At 46.1% G+C, this 25055-nt stretch overlaps 2 protein-coding genes across 3 annotated transcripts in view; one reads left to right on the forward strand and one right to left on the reverse strand.

The window, feature by feature from the left end:
* LOC146772228 (uncharacterized) overlaps window positions 1-11524 on the reverse strand; it is a 73689-nt gene extending 62165 nt beyond the window's left edge. The window contains exons 1-2 of the mRNA XM_085638800.1: window positions 11428-11524; window positions 5590-5636 (exon numbers count right to left, since the gene is read on the reverse strand). The gene's annotated coding sequence lies outside the window, so the exon portion shown is untranslated. The remainder of the gene's footprint in view (window positions 1-5589; window positions 5637-11427) is intronic.
* B3GNT3 (UDP-GlcNAc:betaGal beta-1,3-N-acetylglucosaminyltransferase 3) overlaps window positions 1-25055 on the forward strand; it is a 140555-nt gene that overhangs the window by 33056 nt on the left and 82444 nt on the right. The window contains exon 2 of one of the 2 annotated variants that reach the window (XM_085638802.1): window positions 17396-17497. The exons of the other annotated variant lie outside the window; for it this stretch is intronic. The gene's annotated coding sequence lies outside the window, so the exon portion shown is untranslated. The remainder of the gene's footprint in view (window positions 1-17395; window positions 17498-25055) is intronic. 2 annotated transcript variants of the gene reach the window in all.

The following is a 25055-nucleotide window of genomic DNA, read 5'->3' on the forward strand; positions in this document are numbered from 1 at the left end:
TATTACAGCCTCAGAGCACTATTTTCTTAGAGGGCTTCAGGAAGACACTCGCTTGGTCCTAGGCAAGGCTGGCAGAGGTTATTTCACTCACTAGCCCGTCTCTTTATATGAGACGTTCTATTAATTTCCCTTTATCAGCTCCACGCAGATTACTAATCCGGAATTAATATAATAATTATTTTGTCACATTTCAAAGCTACTAATTGCATATATGGACATAGCTATTTGAATGTACTGGTGGGACTGTCTTGCATGCAATGCATTATGGGTAGGGTAGATTTACCGTATGTTCGGCAGGGTGCTGTGCCATATGTGACCAAAAGAGGTCCCATTGGACCTCTTTTGGCCACTTATTGTACTGCACCCTGCAACATGGCTTGGTAAACAAGCATTGGCACAGCCAATAGGTCTCGCCTTTGGGGCCTTATAAGTGTTTAGTCAGAGCTATTGACATTGCCAATGTCTTCAAGCTGTACTGTAGAGAAGTGTGGCTGCTGTGCAGCATGCTGAAAAGTTATAATAAAGTGTCAGAAGCATTTTTGTTACCTTATATATGACCAAGAAGGCATTATGTACAACTGAAAGACCATATTAAAAAAAGTATTTACAATAAAAAATGTCCTCAGTTTTCTTTTGTTCTTGCAATGCTGGCAACTTGTTTCTGCCTATTCCAATGGTTGTTTGTTAAAGCTTTTTTTTGAGGGGGCATAAACAATCGGAGGGTGATGGTTGGGAACTAGTACCTGTATTATAACACTAGCAGCGGCCAGACGCTAGGGGAGAATCAACAGATGCCAGATTCAGAGAGCAGACTGAGATGGCGCTGAGTGATGCTGTGGTGGCGCTGAGTAATGCTGTGTGATAGCAGGGCACGGCCACTTTACTCCGCGCCCCGCGTACGCATTGTCCTCCTTCAATAGATATTTAAAAGCAGATTTGTTTCTCCCAAAATATACTTCAAACCATCTGCCAGCTGGGGGCATTCACAGACAAACAACGGGCCCTCGGGGAGAACGAACTGCAAGAATGAGACTGCGGACGAGCGATACGCCAACCCCCAGCCCACACACTCCGCCGTGCACGTAGGTGCGTGCGTGCCCGCAGCCACACACTGCACAGACTCAAGCTACGTGCACAGCAGGAAGCAAACGTGGCACGCATAGATGGGTAAATACACAGCAACTTATCCCATGTCAGCACGAAAACCACATTACACAAAGCAAACTTGGAATGCACAAGTACACAAACACCCCGACAGACCCCACACAGAGACAAACCCCACTGACTATATGCCACACGAAGAAAAAAGTGACAGTGAGACAGGCCTACCTTACATCGAGAGACACAACATCGACTAAACAAAGCAAATGTGCCAAGCACAACTACACAAAGACGCACACCCCGACACTCCCTACACATACACAAACCCCACATACGGTACATCACACAAAGCAAAAGTGACGCACATAAACGGCCTACCCCACATCCAGACAAAATGCAGACTACACAAAGCAAATGTGGCATGCACGTACATCCCAACATTACCCACATACGAACTACACACACAGCACAGAAGGCAAATGCGACATCACATACCACACATGAAAATCACTCCACACTCACTGCAGATATCAAAATTATATAGGAGTGAATGCAACATACTTTAATACACGCCACATACAAGGATAGCCGGCCATATGAAGTTCATTCCACAAAGGCACACTTTACATAGGTCACACTAAATCCATCGCACATACTACACAGACTTATTTGACAGCACGCCTCATAGATGTTACACACAGCAAGCAGCACACGCTTCACATACCTCTCCCCACATCTGACACTAATCAAACTAATACACTAAGCGCATAACACATAAAAACACAGCGTGCAGCACCTAAGCGCACTATATATACCACACACAAACACACCGCTCTTCCCAGCCAGACACAGACCAAACAACACGCCCCAGAATACACACACAAGCATCAGATATGCAGCACAAACACATAACATACATCATGCGCACCTACCCTCAAGTAGTCCACACACGCATAGGGCCCCCCAGAATGCGCATCACATACATGCATACAGTGCTCCAACGGCACAAGGCACAGCACTCGCGTAAGCCTCGAAGAGACACAAACATAAATACGAGACCTGTTTGCAAATACAAACTTTTTGTTTGAATTCATCATTTCAAGGTAGGAGTTGTACACCACTTCTAGGTTTATTATTCACTCTCAGACGGACCCACCAATGTGAGGAAAACCATTTCTGCACACGAAGGAAGCTTTCTGGTAATGTTTTATGAGCCTTTGGTGGAACCTGATTCTTTCCGGTACTAGCGATTGAAACACGAGCATCACTGGTCCGACTAAGCTTAGAAAGAGACGGAAGGGGCTGTGTTGTGCCAGAAGCCTGAGGACCAGCGTGCTGCTTAAAGGCCGAGGCAACGGGCACACGCCTGTGCTTACTTACCACAGCCCTGAGGACAAAGGCCTTTCCTCTCTCCACTCACCCGACAGCGCCTACCTGCCCGGTTTATGTCCAGGCGACAAATATCCGTGTCAATCTTTGACAAATACGAACCACGCGACTGAGCGTCAGTATTTAATTTGGAATCGAAATATTTGTTTATTGGCTATTAATTAGTATTCTGCAATACGTCGGGTATTATTGTTAGTATAATAATTATCAGCAAAATAGTCATGCTAATAACCACCATAATTAATAAGAGCATGTACTATATAGCATAACAAGAGGAGTGACAATAATATAAGAACAGCAGCGCTATACTAATACCATCATGCACTTCTTATTGCTACATTACTATCCTTCTCAGCACTTGTATTACCACTGCCATTCTCACCATTACTTGAATAATATACCTCTGAACTGCCTTGCGATTTCCCTAGCACAACAAGAGGGTCACTGGTGTCTGCGTGTTCATCTATATAGCAAATAAACATCATTTGTTTCACCGTTTGTGAAAAACCAGTAGCGCACAACCTGAGGAACATCTGAAAATGGTACTCCGCGCTAAGACCCATTCTTCTGATGTCTGAGCGCCAGTGTGCGCTGGAGCGGTTTACGTCAGCCTTAGGAGCGAGGCTGAGCCTGTCCTGCGGAATGTCACCGAGACACAACGGTGTCTCTGACTCTGCCCCCGACCTAGCGGCGCGAACAGAAGCTGCGGTCCATCCGCCTGTTTATCACAAGCTGCACGTACGTACAGAGGGGGGAAGAGACAGAGAAAGGGAGAGAGGAGGAGACGAGAGAGAGAAGAAAGGCTGTGGGAAAGAGAAACAAGGAGAGATGTCAGAAAGAGTGAGGCGAGGGGGTAATAGAGCAAGTACAAGAGCGACAGAGAATGGAAGCAACAGAACACAGGAGAAAGATAAGAGAAAAAGGGAAAGGCAGAGGGAAGTATGCAAAGACAGGTAAAACAAGCATTGGCCGCGCGGCCGTTAAAGTGAAAGTGATCGCGGGCTGTAAGGGTTCCCGCGAGCGATGCACTTAATGAGCCATGACGAGAGAGGAAAGCCAGATGGCGCCTCTGCTCGTAACTGTGCGCGTAACCGCGCGCTCTAGGCCACAAAAAAAGCTGTGGTCGGTTTTTTAAAGCCCACTCACTAAATGTTTCGCCAGAGCAGCGCATGCGCTGGCTCCGGCGAGACCTAAAAACATTGGCATTTATAATGTCAATAACTCCAACAAATGTGAGACCGTTTGCATTTCCAATGCAACCGGTCTCCCATCTGTTAAAATTAAAGCTGTTGGCATTGAAAATGGCAATGTTTTTTTTAACTTTTGCTTTTTTATACCATTGGTAATATTGCTATGCAAATATAATAACTCCACTGCAAATAAAAAAACAAAAGTAAAAAACATTGTTATTTTCAACGCCAACAGCTCTAACTTTAACAAATGTGAGACCTATTTCATTGAAAATGCTTTTTTTCTTCAAGCCACGTTGCACAGCAGCCCAAGTAGATGTCCAATGTGTCTAAAAAAAAAAATGAGAGAAAAGCCAAATAGCACTTGTTTCGTCTAAAGCTATTTGGCTTTGCTTATTGTCTTTTGCTAGGGTAAGGAGGGGGCAGCGTGACCCATGGGAGGGTGTGGGAGCTAGCAACACAACAGACATGGGGAGGAGGACAGGTGGGGAAAGCAACACAAGGGAGGTGTGTGGGAGGAGGGAGGGAGGGAGGGAACAACAGAATGGAGAGCGGGTGGGGGCAAGAGCATGAGCTGTGGGAGGAGGGAGAGATCGGAGACACATGTGTTTGAATAAAGTACATGTAGGGATGTGCGGCTAGTAGTGTAAGGACACTAGCTGCAGACCGGAAACTGTACTTGGTTCATAGTTCACAGCAGGGACAAACACTTGAAAACCTGGCAGGAAGTAGGAGCCGAGCAGGAGGCGGTGACCAATAAGAAGCAAGGAAACAAGACTGACACCAAAAACCAACCAATTGTAAGAAATGGGAGGACTCAAATCTATTTTAAGACTTCGTTTTTGTTGACATAATATTTCACTGACAGTGAATGCTATCTCAGGCAAAACCTAAAAATCAGCTGCCTGGGTCACCAGGGTACAGAGGTGGACAACGATGCCTTACCAGAAGAGTTGCCATGGGTCTTGAACCCCCCCCCCCTCCCCCCCTACGCTCCTACATAAAAAGCATGAAGTCCCATTTGATTTTGAAGGACTTCTGAGATACTGGCAAAAACAATAATGGCCCAGGTGAAGGAAGTCAGACAACAAAGTGTCTCCCTCATTGGCTGGCCATGGAGGAAGGAGGAATCTTTTTAATGGACTCTGAGTTGTCCTCTACAGCCACGACGGGATGCAGAGAGAGCTAGACCAACATCGCCATTGGAACACGAGAGGAGACAAGGAGCCGAGATTCCAGACACAACCCCACCCTGAGAAGAAGCTGAGAGAAGTGCTGATTCGGAGGGAAGTTTCCGGCAAAGCACTGTGCCCCGTCAAGCCCTAGGAGGAGTGTGGCTTTCCCAACTAGTGCTCGTATGTGATTCCAACATGTTCAACCAGTGAAGGCCGAGTCGGGGGCATACTGGGGCCTGAAATGAGGGATTGCTGCACCTGGAGGGTTCTCTTCATGCAGGAGACCTCTGCGTGTGGGGTCTAGTCCCAAGACGAGTTGTGTGGCTTAATAACTCACTTACCCGGATAACTGTGCATGCGCTGTATTCACCTACCTTGCCCTGCTTGAAGTTGCACTCTTGAGGTTGGGGCAGTCTCATAGGTAAAACCCAGCAACGCCTTTACACCCCTGAAGGCTCTTTTTACCTGAGCAATATGAGAACAGCTCAAAAGCGTTCCTGAGGTAAAGGTCTGTATATCCATATCAAGAATTGTTCCCCTTTTCCTCCAATATTTCCTTTGGCTTTGGTCGTTTGGTTGTTTCTGTTATATCGATGTACACCGACAACAAAGCACCGTCACAGGTCTAATCTCATTACCCTGCCCCCCCCCCCCCCCCTCCCCCGAATAACCAGGAGAAGACCAGAAGGGCACAATATTAAACCTTAATCTGGACACTCTGGTAAAACACTTACCTGAGATCTTTCTTTTTCCAAGAGTGCCGGCAGACATGAAAATCCCCCTAGAAGGAAAACAGAATATGACGATTAATGAAAATCACAGTGATATACCAACTGGTAAAAATAAACACTTCTACTGCAATAACCTTGAGCCGTGAGTTCTATATCTCATACCAAACGACATCAGCCTTGATTTTACATACCTCTGCTATCCTAGCTCTTACAGGAGTACAGTTCATACAATTGATGTGAACCCGGGACTAAAATACACCGAGTGCTTTGCATTGCTAAATGCAAGACCAAGCGCTATGTCTTCCAAGGGCAGACGTCGGGTAGCCATAACACTTCTTGCAGATAGAAACAAATTTTAATCACTAAAGTTTTAAATCAATTTACTGCTATAGCGAATAGAGCCAAATCGAACTCCTTCATGAACCTCTTCACCTCTCTACTCCCCAGCCTAAATACTTGTCGCTCGGACATCTCTCAGCCTCTGACATTGCCTCTTACTCTTCTTCTGAGATCACTGGCTGACATTACTGGTACATTCAATTCATTGTTAATGGTCCAGGCCCCAACCCAGTTTGTCACTCAACCATCTCCAACAATCTTAAACTAAGCACCCCTGTGCTAAGATCCCAGCTGAGCCCCTCTTAGTGCTAGAAAAGTCACCTCTCCTGGGCACCTTCAGAACCTTTCAGCCTTCAGATCGCTATTGTTATAGTGAGAGCGGTCATACTTGGCCTTACGTTGTACCTACTCACTATGCTCCGGGGCTTACCGTCAATGTTTGAAATCAGTACCAGTCTTATATTTACTAGGAAAGGAAAACCTACAGCTGACCCCCCCCCCCCGCCCCCGCCCCACCCAACCACTATGCTATAACACATCTTCACATCTTCCTCCAGGTCTCAGAACACAGAGTTTTCAATCAATAGCCTACAGTTATCAACACGAACAACCTAGGAGGCGCACCGCCCTGTCTCCCATCCTCCTTTCTTCCCAAAGGTCTTGCAAAACTTTGCTCCTGATCACTTGACTACATTTCTCAACACTAACCATGTACGCGGTCCCAATCACCCTGGGTTCAAGTCCTTTGCTCCACTGAAACTGCACCCCTACCTCTGCCCACTGCATCAATCTTGCTTCCTTACTTCTACTCTAGGGCAGATTTCACACCCTCGATCACTCCGCTCTGCATTCCGCACTCACTCCTTTACGTATTTCAGCTGGTTCTTGTACCTCTATGATCAGCCGTTCTGACCCCTGCTACTTCCTCAAGAGTCAGTCTTACTCTTGAACGCACCTCTTTCCTCCTCTGCACCTCAACCCACTGGTTGGACATTCTCTTCCTATTCTGGCGGTGCTGACGATACACACACCTTTTTCTTTGCCACCTCCACATCTACTCGCTAGTGTAAACTTTCAGATTGGCTTCCAGCTGCTCATCATTGTATGATACCTCAAATCCGTTACCTTTTGTGTACTTATCTCTCCATTATTACCCCGTACTGTGTTCCCCAATTTCATTAATCCTTAATTTTCAGGATATGGACCACAAATTGGATCGTTATCGGCAAAACAAAATATAATATATCTTCACACGAATCGTAACTGTTCCTTTCGGAGAGAAAGCACCGGAAGATTCAGATATGGAGTCTGTCTCCTTTTATTTCAAACAAATGCTTACATGGTGGCCGAAGCGACACATTTCGGTCTAGCACAGACTTTTTTCAAACTAAAAATCTAATTATTTTTGAGAAGTATATATGCATAGAAGTCAATGACCTACTATATATATGCTGCAGATTTTTCAGTTGAGTTTAAACGCTGAAAGACGTGTATGTATAACAGTGAAATTGAATATGTGGAATCGATTTCAGATTAACAGGTAGTAACAATCACATTTTGCAAGTAGTTATAATCTCGGTTTAACTTCAGATTTCATACATTCGGATACCGTAATTCTTGCTCTCTTCTAATCATGCCTAAATGTTAAAACCCCGGTGGGCCTCCACCTGCTTGTGATCCCAATTCTAGGGGTGAAAAATTCAAGTGTCTTACACAGGTATGACTGACTACATGTGCATGTTGCTGCACTTTTCCCATTCTCATGGACATGGAAAGAAGACTTTAATCTATTATAGGAGAGAGGTTAAACACGGTTCCTACATTTTGCCTTTCTATGAATGTGTTTTTGAAATAACAAATAATTGAGAATAACCGATAGGCGTTTGTTCTCGTACTCAGTGGGCCATTGCAGAGTCGGTGCGCGGCTCTGGAGCGCCTCCGCTGTCCTCCCTTAGACCGCTCGGGTTTGCCTCTGTGCACGTGACGGCATGCTTGCTCGCCGAGGGCCTCCCATGTGATGACGTAGGACCCAGCGCACGGATGTGATGTCAGGAAGAATATACAAAGTACTCCCTCTTGAGTGACCCCTGTCCTCTCAGGAGGCGGAGAGGAGGTGGTGCGTGCCCGTCTCATACCTGGGGAGAGATGCCCTCAAGCCCGTCTCTTACCCGGGAGAGACACCCGCAAGCCTCTCCTGTACTTTAAGGCCTGTCTGTTCCCCTCATGCAGTCCCTTCTCTCGTGTCAGGAGACTGCATGTTTACTCTGCATGGATGAGGCACGTGAGCGCGGAGTCTGTATGGACAGGAATCCATTTTGGGACTCCTGTGTGAGGAGAGCTGACAAAGTGGATCCTGGGTGTGAACAAGTTCAGGTTCTTTGTTCCACTGGAACGAGGCCCCAGAACATGCTGTGCCCGCCCCTCCTCCCTTTGAAGTGGGCCTGGAGAGTGGGAGGGGGTGGTGGCCTTTCTTTGAAGTTCAGACACCCTCTGCTTCTTCCTCCCACCCCCCAGGGACGCCACCGCAGATAGTTCTGCTCAGTCGTCCAGTGGGAAGGCCTCTCCCTCTTTTGTGCCTTTGTTTTCACAACTCTTCTCAAGACACACCCGCATCCACTTCTACTGCTGCTGATTCTACAGACCAAAGGGTCATATGAAACGTACAACCACCCCAGCAACAGGCGCGACCCAAAACAGAAGTGACTTTAGACTCTACATTTGCGTCTGCCAGCCAGGGATAAATTCAGGGTCAATTCCCAGATTCATGTGCAAGGATACTCATGACTACGGAATGTGCCCACGGTTGGGTGTCACGGTTATCTACTCCACTCCAGGACTAGAAGGTCTGGCTGCCAATTTCCTTACCTAGTTGGAAACTTGTTTGGGGGTCTGATGGAAGCATAATCTGCCCAGTAAAGGAGATCGTGGCCGAGTACCCTGCTGTCTGAGGAATCAGTGCAGAAGGGTCCAAGAACCCGCTCTACATCAATCCCTTAAGGACCTTCAAAAACGGGACACTAGGAATGTCTGTAAAGTTTCCTTGGGGTTGCCCAAGGAAAGGACAACTCTTCTCAGTAGCTGCAGTACTTCCCTGCACTTAACATGAAAGGGGTTGAGGTCTCCTGAAGAAGGCCCAAGTCAGAGAAAAAATAAACTCCTTGGCAGTCTTGTAGCCCTTGATTGAAGACTGAGATGAATGCAGAAGTAAATAAGCGAGGCACCAAAGTCTCCCTGAAAGCGCCGGGGCAGAGACGGGACCGAAACTAGGACAGCTAATGGAAGACCCACATGGAATTCTTCCCCCAGGGGGCACAAACCGGGGACAAAATACCAGCAAGTGCATGATGAATACGTTGAAAAACAAGGGATTGAATGTGTTGTGATTCATCCATCACTCGTTAATGCCTCCTTTGTTTGTAGTTCAGTCATGAAAAGGCATCACAAGAAAAGAATCGACTAACTCTTGAATTGAATAGCTCTCACAGTAGTCCCTGAATAGACCACCATTTTGGAAAAGGGTATTTCATAAGATTCAGCCACCGCCCTTTCTCAGGACACAAAAAAAAATTCAAGTTTGACATTGTGTCTCCAAAGCTCAACTCCACAGTTCTGCAGCTGCTTTGCTGCCCAACGCTCCTTGCAAGTCATGGAGCATCCCTTTGAGTGACTGTGATCAGAGAAACACTGGTGTGATTTGTCATTTGGACACTATCTTCTGAGCGAGGAATTCTGCAGCACACTTGATAAGGATGCTGGATTCCCTTGGGAGTCCTCAGGTAAGCCCTAAGCATAGGTGCAACAGGACCAAGGGAACAACCGACCAATCAGAGTTCATGGTGAGCCCGTCCGTCCTTTAACACCATGTGCATTTCCTGACTTGCCACAAAAAGACGTTACGGTTGGTCGGTCGACCTCCATGGCATGGAGTGTTGGGTCGCGTCTGAGCTCTCTTTGGGTTGAGGCTCTGTTCGTCAGTGAGGAGGCTGAGGGGTGCATATGAAGGAAGAGTCCGAGGGCAGGCTGCCTTGGCTCACATGGCTGAGGCTGTGTTGTAACAACACCACCACCAAATAATGGAGGGTCCAAGGGACGTATTTTAAAGACCAGCAGAGAGGGTGTCCCCTATTGACAACGTATTAGAACACAAAACCTCACTGGGTTTCAACTCACAAAAGTGTGTGTGGGGTAGCAAATTAAAAGAGGTATTGACTTTCAGTAAAGGAGAAAGATCCCTTCAAGACGATTACCCTCACTCACCAAAGGTGACCTGATTCATCATTTGGGAATCTCCTCTCAGTGGAAAAACCTAGTTCCACTGAGGGCTACAACCCCCTCACTGTGAGGGAGGAGCTCAGGGATGTTTTCAAATTGAAGCTGCTAACCTCTTAGGGATCCTAAAGCCCCATGGAAAGTAAGATAAAATGCAAAACACGCAGCGCAAATTATAATGAATGTGATTTAAAACTACCTAGTGAGCAACAAATTGAACTAGCTTTATTGGTTTGCTCCCACTGGCAGGTATAAAAAGCAGTGCAACGGCAGTGTGAAAATTAAACTGCTGGTTGTAAATATAAGGTCAACATGTTTCAGCCCCTCTGATCAATAAAGTATCTGGGCTTTCGTCAGGACCATAAAGAAGTACAAAGCTGCTGCTGAAATGAAAAACCATAAGAGCGCAACAAAACACAATATTATTGTGATACTAAACCATCCTCCAATGTATCCTTCAGTGATACTGGAAATACCTAAAAAAAAAAAACCCAGAAATTAGGCATTTGTCAAGTCAATACCCCATAATGAGCAAACAAAAACACACGAATAATTGGATCAAAGGGCCTTATTACTTGTCCCTTCAACAAATTTAAAAGGTGTAAAATAACTCGCCCAATCTGTTGATATTATGAGCCTCACATCAACCTGACAACAGCTCAGGGAAGGGGGCCTCGCTCTACAAAAAAGAAGTACATAACTCTGTGTCATGTGTCAATTTCAGCACACAGATTCATACAAAAAGACATAAAGAAACACTCACTGTTCATATGCTCAAAATAAAACATAAATGTAGACTAAAAAGAAACCTAGAGAAACATTTTCAAAATTTCTACTACAATCTCTGTTTGTGTAGCTTGTTTTGGAAAAACATGTCTCATTTCAAGGTTACAGGGTAAGTACACGTTGTAATGTAATCTGCCACAAACACTGTTACACCCATTGACAGTCATTAGTCAACCATCGTACAATGCCCCACCAAAGTCTGAAGTGCCAAAAAGACCTAGTGTAGCTAGTGTCTTAGAGTAAACTAAATTAACATTCATGTATGCATACCATGAATAACTCAAACATACTACGAGAAATCAGAGCTTGAGTCGAACAACGTGTCCCAAATGCCAAAGAGGAATAGTATTACTTCGCCCTCAGAGTCGCTGTTTTTAGCATTTAACGTAAGCCTTTCACGAGCACTTCGACAGACATGTAGAACGAGGAAGCATTGCGTGCACTCACCTCTCCGTCGGTATCCCGTCGCAGACTGAGGCTGTGACCAGAGACACCGATCAGGAGGCGCCGTTGGTATTTAAAGCGTGTCCTCTCCATCCACAAAACCTGCAGAGGACCCCTAGTAGTCCAAATCGTGCCTGATCAGCGAGGAAGCGAGATTAACGTACCTGCGCATCCCACTCACACCAGTCATCGCGAACATGCGCAAACAGTTCTTTGTAAAAACTAAGATCGTATTAGCTCAAGTGGAGATTGAAAATTAAAGATTGAAAGTTAAGCATTAGAAACCCAGTTACCGCACAATGCATCGGAAGATAAAATGCAACCAAAAAGAAGACACTCTATGGCAGGGGCACGGTTCATGCTTATATCAAACGATAGGCTTCTACATGTTTGTGTCAAGGGATTTTCTGTCCATATAGCACACAACTGTGATCATATGGAAACCTATTGTCAGTTTTAAACAAAGAGATTGCTTATTAAAACTGATAAACATATCAAAAAGTCATACATTTATGCAGACACAAATGGAAGTGTCGCTTGTTATCAGTCTTGCAAATTGCATATTAGGTGGACCATGGATAATGGATGACATCGTATAACAGAACCACCATGGTAAATCTCACTTAATCACCTGTATTGGTAAGCTGATCTAGAAATTACCCCAAAGATCAGTGCAGAACTGTCTGGTAAGAGACCTGCATAGTCCTTCATTTGAAATGGCGGCACTGACTGGTAGAGGAACTTAAATGGGCCTCTGTTCCCCAAACATTTTTCAAATTTTCTTTGGGGGTTATTGAAAATAATCATTTTAGATCTTATCAATTTGTAATATTCACAGTGATAACCAGTTAATGTCATCATTCAGTCCTCTGGTGTCTGTATGGAGCTTAAACACCCAGCGTTGTTCACGATTAAGCAAAAACTTACAGAAATCAGTAATGTGTGGTGGAATAAAAGGTTGCTCTACAACCACCCATTTCAAATCGGATTCTGAATGATTCAGATCTATAAAGTGATTGGTCATCTTAGTTGACCTTTTCTTGCATCGTATGGTACTCTTATGCTCAAGGATTCATGTTTTCACTTTTCGTGTAGTCATGCCCACGTAGCGCAAACCACATGGGTATGTGATCATATATACCAGTTTCTCACTATTGCAATTAGTGTGCTTAAATAATGTCCATGGTCGATCAGTCCCGATATCTATCTCCGTAGTATGTCTAGTGTAAGACCTGGGGTCTCCAGGCCCTATGGGCGGTAACGTGACACGAGCGGTCGGGCCACCAAAGGTCTGTGTGTAAAGCAACCATACAACACGCACCTCACATGCGACGAGGAACACACACAATAAGTGACGCCACACTGTAGGAGTTGTGTAAATACTTAAGTTTATCCAAGTAGATCACGTTCAATGCAGTTCATGAGGTAGCAGTACATTTCATATGCGGATCATACAATAGCTAGCGATGTACATAGCAGTCAGGAGCTATAAAGGCTATTTCTACCACATATGCAATTTCAGGAAATGCCAGTACTGCCTGGGGCCCAACTACCACTCACGTAGCTGCACACGCGCGTTGGGTGCGCTAACCGGTGACGACCTCAGAACGGGGCACCTAGCATGGAGAGCTACTCGTGATCTCTGGCACATAGCACCGTAATAGGGAACATAAAAATAGAGCGCTACTCGTAATCAATAGCGTGTAAAAACATCAATATGGCACAGGAATAACAGCGCGCTACTCGGACTTGATAGCACGTAACACTTCAACCTGGCACATGAATAATAGAGCGCTACAGGTACTCAATAGCACGTAACAATTCAGTATTACATAGGAATATCAGCGCGCTACTCGGAATCAATAGCACGTAACTCTTCAGTATGACATAGCAATAACAGCGCGCTACTCGGAATCAATAGCACGTAACATTTCACTGCGGAGCACAGATATCATAGCGCCACTCCTAAGCAATGACAGTTAGTATTCCAATGCGGAGCAGGGGTAACAGAGCGCTATTCGTGAAGAGGGATATTCAAGCGCCGCTCGTACTCGGGTGCAGTCAGTGTCTCACACGGGGCTGTCCGCAGGGAGCGCTCGGGACTTGCGGAGCGAGTCTCTTGCTCCGGTGCAGTTCGTAGGCACCGCGCTTCAGCGCAGAGACGGGGGATACCAGGAAGGGATCCCTCGGCGGGGGCTCTCCGTCGCGATGACAGGGGGAACTCCCACGGAGAGGGAACCCGGGCCAAGGGTGCAGTGTGGCTCCCAACCAGCAGGGGGCGCACCGGGGCGATCCCAGCCTTCGGGCTTACCTCGATCTCTGCGCTGGAAGGCGTCTGTTCCTGCGATGATGGGGGCACTCGCTCTCGACCTCGTGCACTTCTCCTCACAGCTGCGACGGCAGCGACGGGGCCCTGGGCTTCTCCACAGGCCTCACGACACGGCAGGGTACTTCTCCCGGCCTCAGGGTCGCGGCGGTGAGTGCGCTGGCTTGCGCAACACGGGTGGTGCTAAAGTTAAGGATGGGGGTTCTGTGCTCAGCGGAGCCCGCTGCCGGGGGTCCCAGACCAGGGCAGGGAGCGCACGGGTCACAGCGCTAATACCTGGTCGATCCCCGGTGGTTCTCCAATCGGCTTCACATCGGGGTTCGGGGGTCAGTCTGGACACGCAGTCTCAGTGCTGGGATTGTAAGTTTCTGTTCTTAGCTGTCAGATAAAGTCTTGTTGGCGCAGATGTATCCGGCGCCCTTAAGGGGTTCTGTTACAGGGGGTAGGGATGGAGAAGGCGACTAGGTCCTTCCTAGTCAGGCTGGCAGAGAGTCTCTGGGTCCTCCTACTACTGGGCAAGATCAGTGGGTTTCACAGGGTCCCTCACTCACTTAAGAGGCAGCACCTAAATCCGGTCACTCTCAGAGGCATAAGTCCCTGGCTAGGCCCTACCGCCTACACTCCTGGTGGATTCTTCCAGCTCCGCTTCACCCCAATGGCCAACTCACCACAAAAGTTTCCCTCCCTCTCTTAAGTAGCCCTAGGTCAGGTGACCTCTGGCCAAGGCGGCAAAAGAAAAACCACACCTCCCTTCTAGAAGGTTCCAGCACATTCCAGGAGCTTCCCCACTCTACTTATGGGACAAAAAGGCGGGCTGGAGTCGCAACATTGTTGTGGGGTTCCAGCCAGCTCCTGGCAGCTAGGGTGCTACTATGAAAGACCACTCTGCAGTAGCAGGGGCCTGTGGCAGCCATCTTGGGAGAAGGGAGCACCTGCACCTTAACATTGATTGGCAATGAAAAGGCGCCCGGAGACCTAGTCCAACATAAAAATGAGGGTAGGAAAAAATGAGGCACGATACAAAAATAGAAGGGGAGACCACCCAAGGGCTGACAGGTCCATCATCTAGTTTGTGCACATGTTGCACAGGACCCACATGGGAAATGTCCCTGTACAGGAGGTAGTCCCCATAAAGAAGTTTGATAACCTGTTTTCTTCAAAATGGGTCTTGTGTGCACAATCTGATCCTTAATATTGGAGCTTGTTTTAAAAGCAAAAAGGGGCAGTGGTATAGGAGAAACTCCGATATTGAGAATTTTCCAGTGTTTCAAGATGCTCTTCTTAATATCCTTGGAATATCCACTAAAGGTATTGACACATGTAAGTCTTTTTTCTTCTTCCTTGGGAGGAGTAAACTCGATCAGTGCTTGCCTGTTATTATTAGCTGCTATTTTTTTCGAGTTACGAATTACTTTTGCCGGATATTTCCTTTCTTTTAACTGAAGAGCTAGTTGTTTAGAATGCACCTCATATTTCAAAAGAGACGTACAGTTACGCGAAGAACTTTTGAGTGAAAGCTCTGATATGAGAGTAGGGAATTCCGTTTAGTAGGCTTACGATAAAGTTCAGTGCCCAATTACCTTCTGGAAAGATACGCACGTCTAGAAATGGTAACTAGTTTTGGAAAATTCAAATGTAAATTTAAGAAACTCATTCCTCGTGTTCAACCATTGATGGAATGATATGATAGAATCAGGAGGACCCCTCCAGACCACGAAAATGTCATTGATGTAATGCTTTCATATTTGGATGTGTTGTACATAGGGATTGTTCTCTTGCAATAGCTGTTTGTTCAAAGTTATGAACATAGAGATTAGCCAAACTGGGAGCGAAAACACTGCCCATGGAAGTACCAGAGGTTTGGAGAAACAATTCTTCTTCAAATTTGAAGAAATTCTCCTTCATCGCCAATGTAGCACAGGCCATGATAAAATGTATTGGTGTTATACTATCCAGGGTAGTGTTATTGAGTAATCTCTCAATCGTGGATAAAGTCTCATCTTGTGTTATACATGTGTATAAGGATTCGACATCGAACAAGACTAAATAGTCCCGCTCGATGTCAAAGGAAGTTTCTGCCAAAAGGTGTAGAAGGTCCTTGGTGTCTTGTACGTAGGTGGGCATGCTACGCACTAAGGGTCTCAAGAAAAAATCAACAAAAGATGATAAAGGCTCTAAAATAGAGCCAATCCCAGAAATAATGGGCCTCCCTGGTGGTAGTAGCTGCTCCTTATGAATTTTAGGAAGAACATAAAAATAGGGAGTGATGGGATGGGGGTTACTAAAAACGAAGCCTCGTGATCAGTAACCCAACCTTTTTCTTTTGCTTCATCTACCATTCTTTTGACAGTTAAAGAAAGATGTGCGGTAGGATCAATTTTCAATGATTAATAAAATCTGGAATTCTCGAGTTGGCACCTGCATTCTGCTCTGTAAGTCTCGGTGTCAAGGATGACAGTAGCTCCACCCTTATCCGCTGGTTTGATGGTAATAGACTCCTCCTCAGCTAGTGGTTGCAAGGCATGACGTTCTAATTTGGACAAATTGTGAAATTGTCACCTGTCATTCTGACACAAACTAGAAACATCCTTCAGCACTGCTTTTTCAAAAGTAATGATTTCAACAGGAACCATATGTTCCTGAGGATTGAATGTGGAGCGGGGTCAAAGTCCCGTATTGGTGATATCCTCATTAGCATCAGTCAGGGCCTTGTTTTGAAAAAAGGAACGATGACGTATTTTTCGAAAGAAAGAGGCTAACTGATTTGAAATGCGTCCCCTTTATAGGTAGGTACATATCCTAAACCCTTCTCTAAGACTGCCACTTCTATAGATGTCAACGAGTGCTTGCTCAAGTTGACAACTAAGCTGTTTGGTAGTAACTCAGTGGGCCTAGTAGAAAGCTTGTGTAAAGATATAGGATCAAAGATGTTCAAAATACCTGTCTTTGCTGTATCCAAAGTTTCTGTGTGATCTACACTGGTTGATTTGCTGCTGCCTGGTTGTGGGGGTCTCGTGTTGCTGCGTGTTCTGGATGACGGTGGAGGACTCCAGTGTACGCTCATTTGTTGACTTCTCCTGTTGCGTCCTCTGGAACGCTGGGGGCCTTATCCTAAAAAAGACTGGTTTGGAAACACATTGTTGTATGGTTGCATTGGGTACATAGGAGGTTGGAAGGAAGGGTGTGTAAAGACCAAAAAATCACATTCATTATAATTTGCGCTGCGTGTTTTGCATTTTATCTTACTTGCCACAGGACTTTAGGATCCCTAAGAGGTTAGCAGCTTCCATTTGAAAACCTCCTTGAGGTCCTCCCTCACAGTGAGCGGGTTGTAGCCCTCAGTGGAACTAGGTTTTTCCACTGAGAGGAGATTCCCAAATGAAAAAGCATGTCACCTTTGGTGAGTGAGGGTAATCGTCCTGAAGGGATCTTTCTCCTTTACTGAAAGTCAATACCTCTTTTAATTTGCTACCCCACACACACTTTTGTGAGGCTGTGTTGTGACACCAGGAGATGCCTGTTCGATTCACTGGCTGAGGTTGTTTCATGGAATAGGCAAGGACAGGTTGATTCGATGAGCGGTTATGTTCATGGAGCTGGACAAGCTGCTTTCAGCTTTGACGTCCTACAACTTGTCTTCCACAGAGGAGAAGACCAGGACCAGCTGATGCCTTTAAATACCCAAAGCCCAGCACAGACACTCTTGAGGGGCGAGAAGACGTGCACCCTGCAAGGACATATCTAAAGGTGAGGTGACTCCAGAGAGGCAAAAGAGAGAACATAAACTATACCATCTCTTCTTTAGGGTTAAACATGTTTCTGTTAAAGTTGATTAAAATCAGATATTCCATATTGGTACAAAAACAGGTCCGTTCAAGTGCTTTCAAAAACGAGCATTGACAAATCCAATAAGTTTGGAGTTAGCTGCCAGCCGTTGACTTTATTAATGCTTGCTTTGTTTTGGCATGGTTTTTGTAATAGTCCATTTTTCAGGAGCAGCCTGGCCCTCATCAGTATACAAAATAATAAACATTCCCAAACATATTATGTTAGCCTCACAAAGCACACTTCACCATAGCAGTCCCTGGTACTGAATAGAACTGGTTGATGTGCAGCTGTGCGCCTGGTGAAAGGGACGAGTGCGTCACTGGCAGTGAAGTTAGCTAATAGCAGAAGTGGGCTTGCCCACTGCGCCATGCTGAAGACTGCAGTGGGTGGAAGCAAAATGTCAATAACGCATAGACAAACCAATGGATGAAGAGGGCTGTCTGAAAGCACCTATTCTTAAGAATACTATATAATCTTAGTCAAATCAAAATCTTGGCTGACGCCACACCTAAAAATGATTATTTTGAATGCTGAAAAGCATCAGCAACAAAATAGTGCAATGTCTGTACCTGCATGCGTCATTGCGTCACCATGGCCCCAGCACAATGCTGCATGCGCATGCATGAGATTTGACGCAGAGGCCTATTATTTTTTTTTTTCTTGCTTTTGTAAGTTGTACGACATCTGAAACAAATGTGTGCTCAGTATGGAGATTTTGGGGTAGGGATATTTTTTAACTCTGACAAACATATGCCTGCCTAGGATGGAGGTGCCTAAACACACACTTTTCGGGGAAATGTGCACTTTTCATAGGCCATATTTCTCATCTCTTGATGTTCCCACCAATTCTATTTTAGGCTTCGCTCTCACAATGATTACATTTCGGATACAGTCAGTCCGCTGACGTGGTGCTGGGTTTGCTGCAGCAGCCGGACATGGGATTCCCAAAAGCGGTGTAGAGCTCTAATTTGTTGAGATTAATATTGCTGGCGCCGGTGTCAATATGCGCATTTTCACGCATGCATGGAGGTTGGCAGGAGTTCACGACTGTCCTCATCGGTGTATAAAAGTGTTTACCTTTCCTAGTGGTGTTTACTTCCTTGGTCACGGATCTCCTCCGCAACATGACCCGTTCTCCAAAGGTAACCACAAACCGACTTGTAGACTGAGCTAACTCTTTTTATGAGCTTTTTAGCTTCTCGTCACTCTTTCTCTAGGGCGTTGGTTAATCATCTGGGCGTACAGGTTGGCTACCTTGGCTCATGGCAACCGACAAACCATGTACTACTGCATAAAAGTTGTTGCACTCTCTACGGTCGGACACACTACAGATAGTGCAAAGTCTTCTCGTCAGTCAGTTTATGAATTCACAAGTACTGCTAAAATAATATTTCCCATCAATCCAAATGTATTTCGATATTTGTATTTTCTTTTACTCTTTTGTGCCTTATTCATTTGATCCTCATTTACTGTACTCTCACCTTTATTATCATCTCTGCAATAAATCCATAAAAATGCATTTACCCCAAAGCATTACACGCTGTATGCGCTTCATCAGGAGAATGTTGATCAGTGGTAGTTCTGCCAACTTCCATTACCGGTCTTCACCCACCCCCCCCCCCCCACACACTTTGTCTGTGTGGTTCCCCTTCCAACCTCCATTGTCCGCTTGCTTCCCCAGACCCGCACATTGTCTGTATGCTGCCCCATCCCCGTTCATTGTCTGTATGCTGCCCCATCCCCGTTCATTGTCTGTATGCTTCTCCCATCCCCGTTCATTGTCCGCTTGCTTCCCCAGACCCGCACATTGTCTGTTTGCTGCCCCATCCATTGTCTGTATGCTGCCCCATCCATTGTCTGTATGCTGCCCCATCCATTGTCTGTATGCTGCCCCATCCCCGTTCATTGTCTGTATGCTGCCCCATCCCCGTTCATTGTCTGTATGCTGCCCCATCCCCGTTCATTGTCCGCTTGCTGCCCCATCCCCGTTCATTGTCTGTATGCTGCCCCATCCCCGTTCATTGTCTGTATGCTGCCCCATCCCCGTTCATTGTCTGCATGCTGCCCCATCCCCGTTCATTGTCTGTATGCTGCCCCATCCCCGTTCATTGTCTGTATGCTGCCCCATCCCCGTTCATTGTCTGTATGCTGCCCCATCCCCGTTCATTGTCTGTATGCTGCCCCATGCCCGTTCATTGTCTGTATGCTGCCCCATGCCCCTTCATTGTCCGCTTGCTTCCCCAGACCCGCACATTGTCTGTATGCTGCCCCATCCCCGTTCATTGTCTGTATGCTGCCCCATCCCCGTTCATTGTCTGTATGCTGCCCCATCCCCGTTCATTGTCTGTATGCTGCCCCATCCCCGTTCATTGTCTGTATGCTGCCCCATCCCCGTTCATTGTCTGTATGCTGCCCCATCCCCGTTCATTGTCTGTATGCTTCCCCATCCCCGTTCATTGTCTGTATGCTTCCCCATCCCCGTTCATTGTCTGTATGCTGCCCCATCCCCGTTCATTGTCTGTTTTTCTTCCCCATCTCCGTTCATTGTGCGTTTGCGTCCCCATCCCTGTATATTGTCCATTAGCTTCCCTATCCCTGCTTGCTCAACCACCATTGTCCATGTACCATGTTGCTGTACAGCATGCCTAAAAATTATTGCCAAGTCCATTAGGTCTCATAGTTGAGACCTATTGTCTTTACCAATGCTTGTTCTTCTTGGCCTTGTTTCATGGATCTGTTGACTCTCTCACTGGGAATGCAGTTAATTTGTTTGTAAATGGTGATGCTACATGCACTCGCTGTCTGCAGCAGCATTCCATGGGCGGGAGCACAGTCACGTGACCTACAAGCCATGGTGCTGAGGTAATTAAATGAATCAAGAAGCTGTCTCACCCCTTTGGCTCCTGATGCTGGGGTGCTCGGAAGTTGAAACCCTTTTCTCTGATGTGTGTGCAGGACTGTTGCACACAAACCAAGTAAGGACAAAGGATAGTTGGCGTGGCAGACACCAGTGTGTTAGCCAGACTGCCTTTGGACAAGTTTGGTATTTACGCCAGTGCAAAATTTCCACTACACTGGCATACTTTCGTTTTAGGCAAAAACATCCTGAAATTACTCCATTAGGACATGTCACGTAATTATGTACCTTTCACTGTACACATTTAGCATGAGTGCACTGGAATAACGGAAACAACCCAAACGCAAGTGGCTGTGGTTTGCAGTGGTTGTTTTTTAGCATCAAACGTATCCTTGTGGCCAAAATGGACTGAAAGAAGCATTTTGTGCAAAAATATATTGCCAAATGGCAGTTTTGCACTTCGTGTAATTACGTGTAATTTCACAAATGCCAAGTATGTACATTTCGCACATAACCAGATTCCAGGCTGCCTTGAAGTGTGTTAAAAAAAAATACATACATGTGTGGGGCCTGTAATCCTGTGTACCATCTGGGCGGGGTCAGTGAATTTAGTGGCGGCATTAAAGCCGTTTTTATTTTCACCTTCAGACAACAGCAGGTAAAACAACGCACACACCTTAAAGGAAAAATAAATGCGAGTTCAGCGCTGGGGAATGCAGTGCTTTACATTAAGCAACCTCAGGTGGTTGATGTGGTCATCACTGAAGATTTCTGTGTGTGTTAACAGAGACAAATGCACAAGGAGGGTAACTGTTCCTAAGAAAGATGTGGCTGGTTGTATAAAAGCGGGGAATGAGGGTGTCTTCCTTATAGGGAGGTAGGGCCCTAACACACCCGTATGGGTGTCATGCTTCATCACCGGGCTTAGCTCTTTGTGGGGCCGGTGCTGCATTGCCCACTGGCTCCTTTGTATATAGCGTGGGGAGAGTGTGATGGTGAAATGAAGTTAATTCAAACTACCTAAGGGGTACCAAAAGATATTTTTAAATAGGGGTCCAATTGGAGGGGTTAAAAATTGTGTCGAATGTGAACTATGGTTATGAAGACCGACAATCTCTCAATATGTGTTCTAGAAGGTCAACATGTTTCACCCCTTAGAGGTCCAGGAGGGATCCATGGCATTTCTTGAGGACAAAAACCAGGTATGCCTACCCTTAGTCGGGGCTGGATGCACAGATCTAGGCATACCAATATATTCAAACAAGCATTGGCATAGTCAATAGGTCTCGCCTTTGGGACCATATAAGTTTTTAGCCTTGCAACAGTTGCATAACTAAATACTTATAAGGTCCCAAAAGCGAGACCTATTGGCTATGCCAAGCGGCCGTGCGGCCGCGAAAGTGATCGCGATCAAACATCAAAGCGGCCGTGAAAGTGAAAGTAATCGCGGTCAAGCGCGCGCGCACATGCACTGTGTAGGAAGGTGGATATCTGACTATGTTACCCCCAACTTTTTGCCTAGTGTCTAGCTGGTTTTTCGACTTAGTTGGCCTGAGATCCTGCCATTCAGGGTCTCAGGCTGTCTGCTCTCTCTTTAAAATGGACTCCATGTACCCTAGGTACATACCCAATTGGTAAGGATCACCTTATTGGACCCTGTACAGTGTACCCTAGGTACCCAGGGCATAGGTGTACCCTAGGGCTCCCAGGGACTGCAGCATGTATTATGCCACCCCTGGTCTGGCCTTCCAATCAGACACAACTGGCTGATCACTCAGCTGTGGCAAGGTCGTGTAATCACCCCTTGCTTAGGCGTTGTATTCCTATACCTACCTTATATATAGACACATGTGTACCTATCAGCCACTCCTATGGCAGGCCTTAACAATCCTGGAGGCAGAGTGCTTGGTAACATGTGAGATGGTGCTCTAGCATGAGCTGAGCCTGTCTGCAGCTTTCGGAACCATGTCCTTATAGCTGTTCTATGATATAACCTACCATATACTCTTAAAGTACCTTATAATCTTAAACGGTTATGGTAACTATGGTTTGGCTTTATCAAGACATGTCGTGTAAGGTGTCTAACACTTTGGAATAATACCCCCATATCATTTCTGGTGATGAGGATATTATTCCTCCCTTCTAGAGGGAGAGACATGTTAAAATCCTACTTTGCTGTTTAACTCTAACCAAAGCCTCAGCATCACAAAATGGATGCTGCTGCCACAGACACAAGTCTGCTATACTAAGCAGTATCCCTCTAGACCTATCTTGCTTTACTTAATGTGGGTACAAATGGAAATAGATATCACAACTATGTGTACATTTATATAACTTATTTTTATTTATAGTTATTTTTACATTGTTTCTTCATGGTTAATTACTTCTTCACATTATTTTCTCATATAGTACAATTCATTGCTTTTTTGGTAAATGGTTTTGTCTTTTTATAAAATACAGAGTGTAAACAAACGTTTTTTTGATAATCAAACCATGTGTGTTTCATCAATAATTCACAACAAAAAGGATAAGAGTAACCCCACACCAATCACACCTCTAAAATATCTACATACATATCACATTCATACAACACCTTACAAACAGCACCCCAAAAGAGAAAGACAGCAATTATGAAGCTCGTCCAAGACAGGGCAAGCCAGAGTCAAATCAATCTTCCTTGAAATCCAGACAATCATACGTCCCAATACTACTACCAGTGAGCTCGCCTGATATCAGATAATTCAGGCCCCCACCCTTGCCCGTGATTAACACACGTAGCAACAGGTCCTGAAGAAGGTGGCATCTGAAGAGTGTTAGGCCACCGAAACGTGCGTCGACCAGAGAGTTTGAGACACCCCAACGCTTAGTAATCTATCAGAGGATTCAGCGGCTTGCCCTGTCTTGGACGAGCTTCATAATTGTTGTCTTTCTCTTTTGGGGTGCTGTTTGTAAGGTGTTGTATGAATGTGATATGTATGTAGATATTTTAGAGGTGTGATTGGTGTGGGGTTACTCTTATCCTTTTTGTTGTGAATTATTGATGAAACACACATGGTTTGATTATCAAAAAAACGTTTGTTTACACTCTGTATTTTATAAAAAGACAAAACCATTTACCAAAAAAGCAATGAATTGTACTATATGAGAAAATAATGTGAAGAAGTAATTAACCATGAAGAAACAATGTAAAAATAACTATAAATAAAAATAAGTTATATAAATGTACACATAGTTGTGATATCTATTTCCATTTGTACCCACATTAAGTAAAGCAAGATAGGTCTAGAGGGATACTGCTTAGTATAGTTGATATTTTCTTGTTTCCCCCTGTTCCCTGACCTCAAATTAACTTACTAGGGGGTTCCCTTTTTCTGTATGACAGACACAAGTCTGACCTCCTGCTGCTGGGAGTGATCCCGGCAAGGGAGGCTTGGACAATGGGATTCCTGCTTGGGGAGGTGCTAGCACCTCCCAAGACAGACTTTAGTGTATTGGGGCAGGGAGGGCTGAAAGGAATGAGACATGCCTGGGGCACACAAGGTGTCCCATGCATAGTCCAGTTCAAACCGGTGCTGGGGCACTCCAGCCCCAGTCCTGGCACGAAACTGGACAAAGGGAAGGGGGTGTAACCACCCCTCTCCCAGGTCACACCCATAAGGCGTGACCTAGCAGGCAACCCAGCCCCCCAGATTAGTATAAGTGTGGTAGCTGGGCCCCAGGAGATTAGATTATCCTGAACCTGCAACTTGAACAGAAACTCTGGACATTCGACGAAAGAAGAAGACTGAAGAATCTCCCTTGTGGCCAAGGAATGGCCACCCTGTGCGAACAGGCACCATCAAGAGACTTACCCTTTGCTGAAGTTCTATGAAGGACCAACTGCAGAGCCTGACCAGAGCTTTGACTTCCAGACTTCTCCGACCCTGATCCACATCCACAGCCGAGCTGAGATCCGTGGAGGCGACGAGAGACGTAGGACCGGCTACCTGGGAAAAGTGGCGAGTATCTTCCAGCGCAGCTTCTGAGGCACCCTCGGGGTTGTGCACCGGGGATTGATAACCCCCAACCCCAAGCACCATCTGCACCGAAGATCAGCCCCCCAGATCAGCCCCCCACACTCCACGAGTCCTGCGTGGGGCCCTTCTGCATTTTCCTGCTTGCCGCGTCTGTCCGGTTGCTGGCCCGTTGGCTAGTAACCTTTGCGACGAACCACTTTAAATTTTCCACTGCTGGTTTGGCTCCTCCAGACTGGCTCCTGCTCCTCTGTAAATGAGAAGCACCCCAGACCTTCCTGGTCTGCATCAGAAGCAAGTCCTCCATTCTTCGTGGGTTCCGCTTGCCAAGGCTTGGTGAGTCCTAGTTCGTCTTCGCCACCGCCGCCGACAGCATGAGCCTTCGTGGGACAGCTCGCCTCCTGGTCCTGGTCGTCCTCGACGTCTCCTGGTACCCGTGGCTGCTGCGACAATCTTCACCTCTTCACCTGCAATCTCCCAACATCGCCTGGTTCCTTCCTGGTTCCACGTGGTCACTGGCTAGTGACCCAGACTCTGTCCCTTCTGCTTGCAGGTATCCTTCCTTCTTGATCCCGGCCTTGGGATCCACCGGACACTCTTCACTGAC

The sequence above is a fragment of the Triturus cristatus genome, chromosome 12, assembly GCF_964204655.1.
Source record: "Triturus cristatus chromosome 12, aTriCri1.1, whole genome shotgun sequence".
In the NCBI taxonomy this organism is placed as follows: domain Eukaryota; kingdom Metazoa; phylum Chordata; class Amphibia; order Caudata; family Salamandridae; genus Triturus; species Triturus cristatus.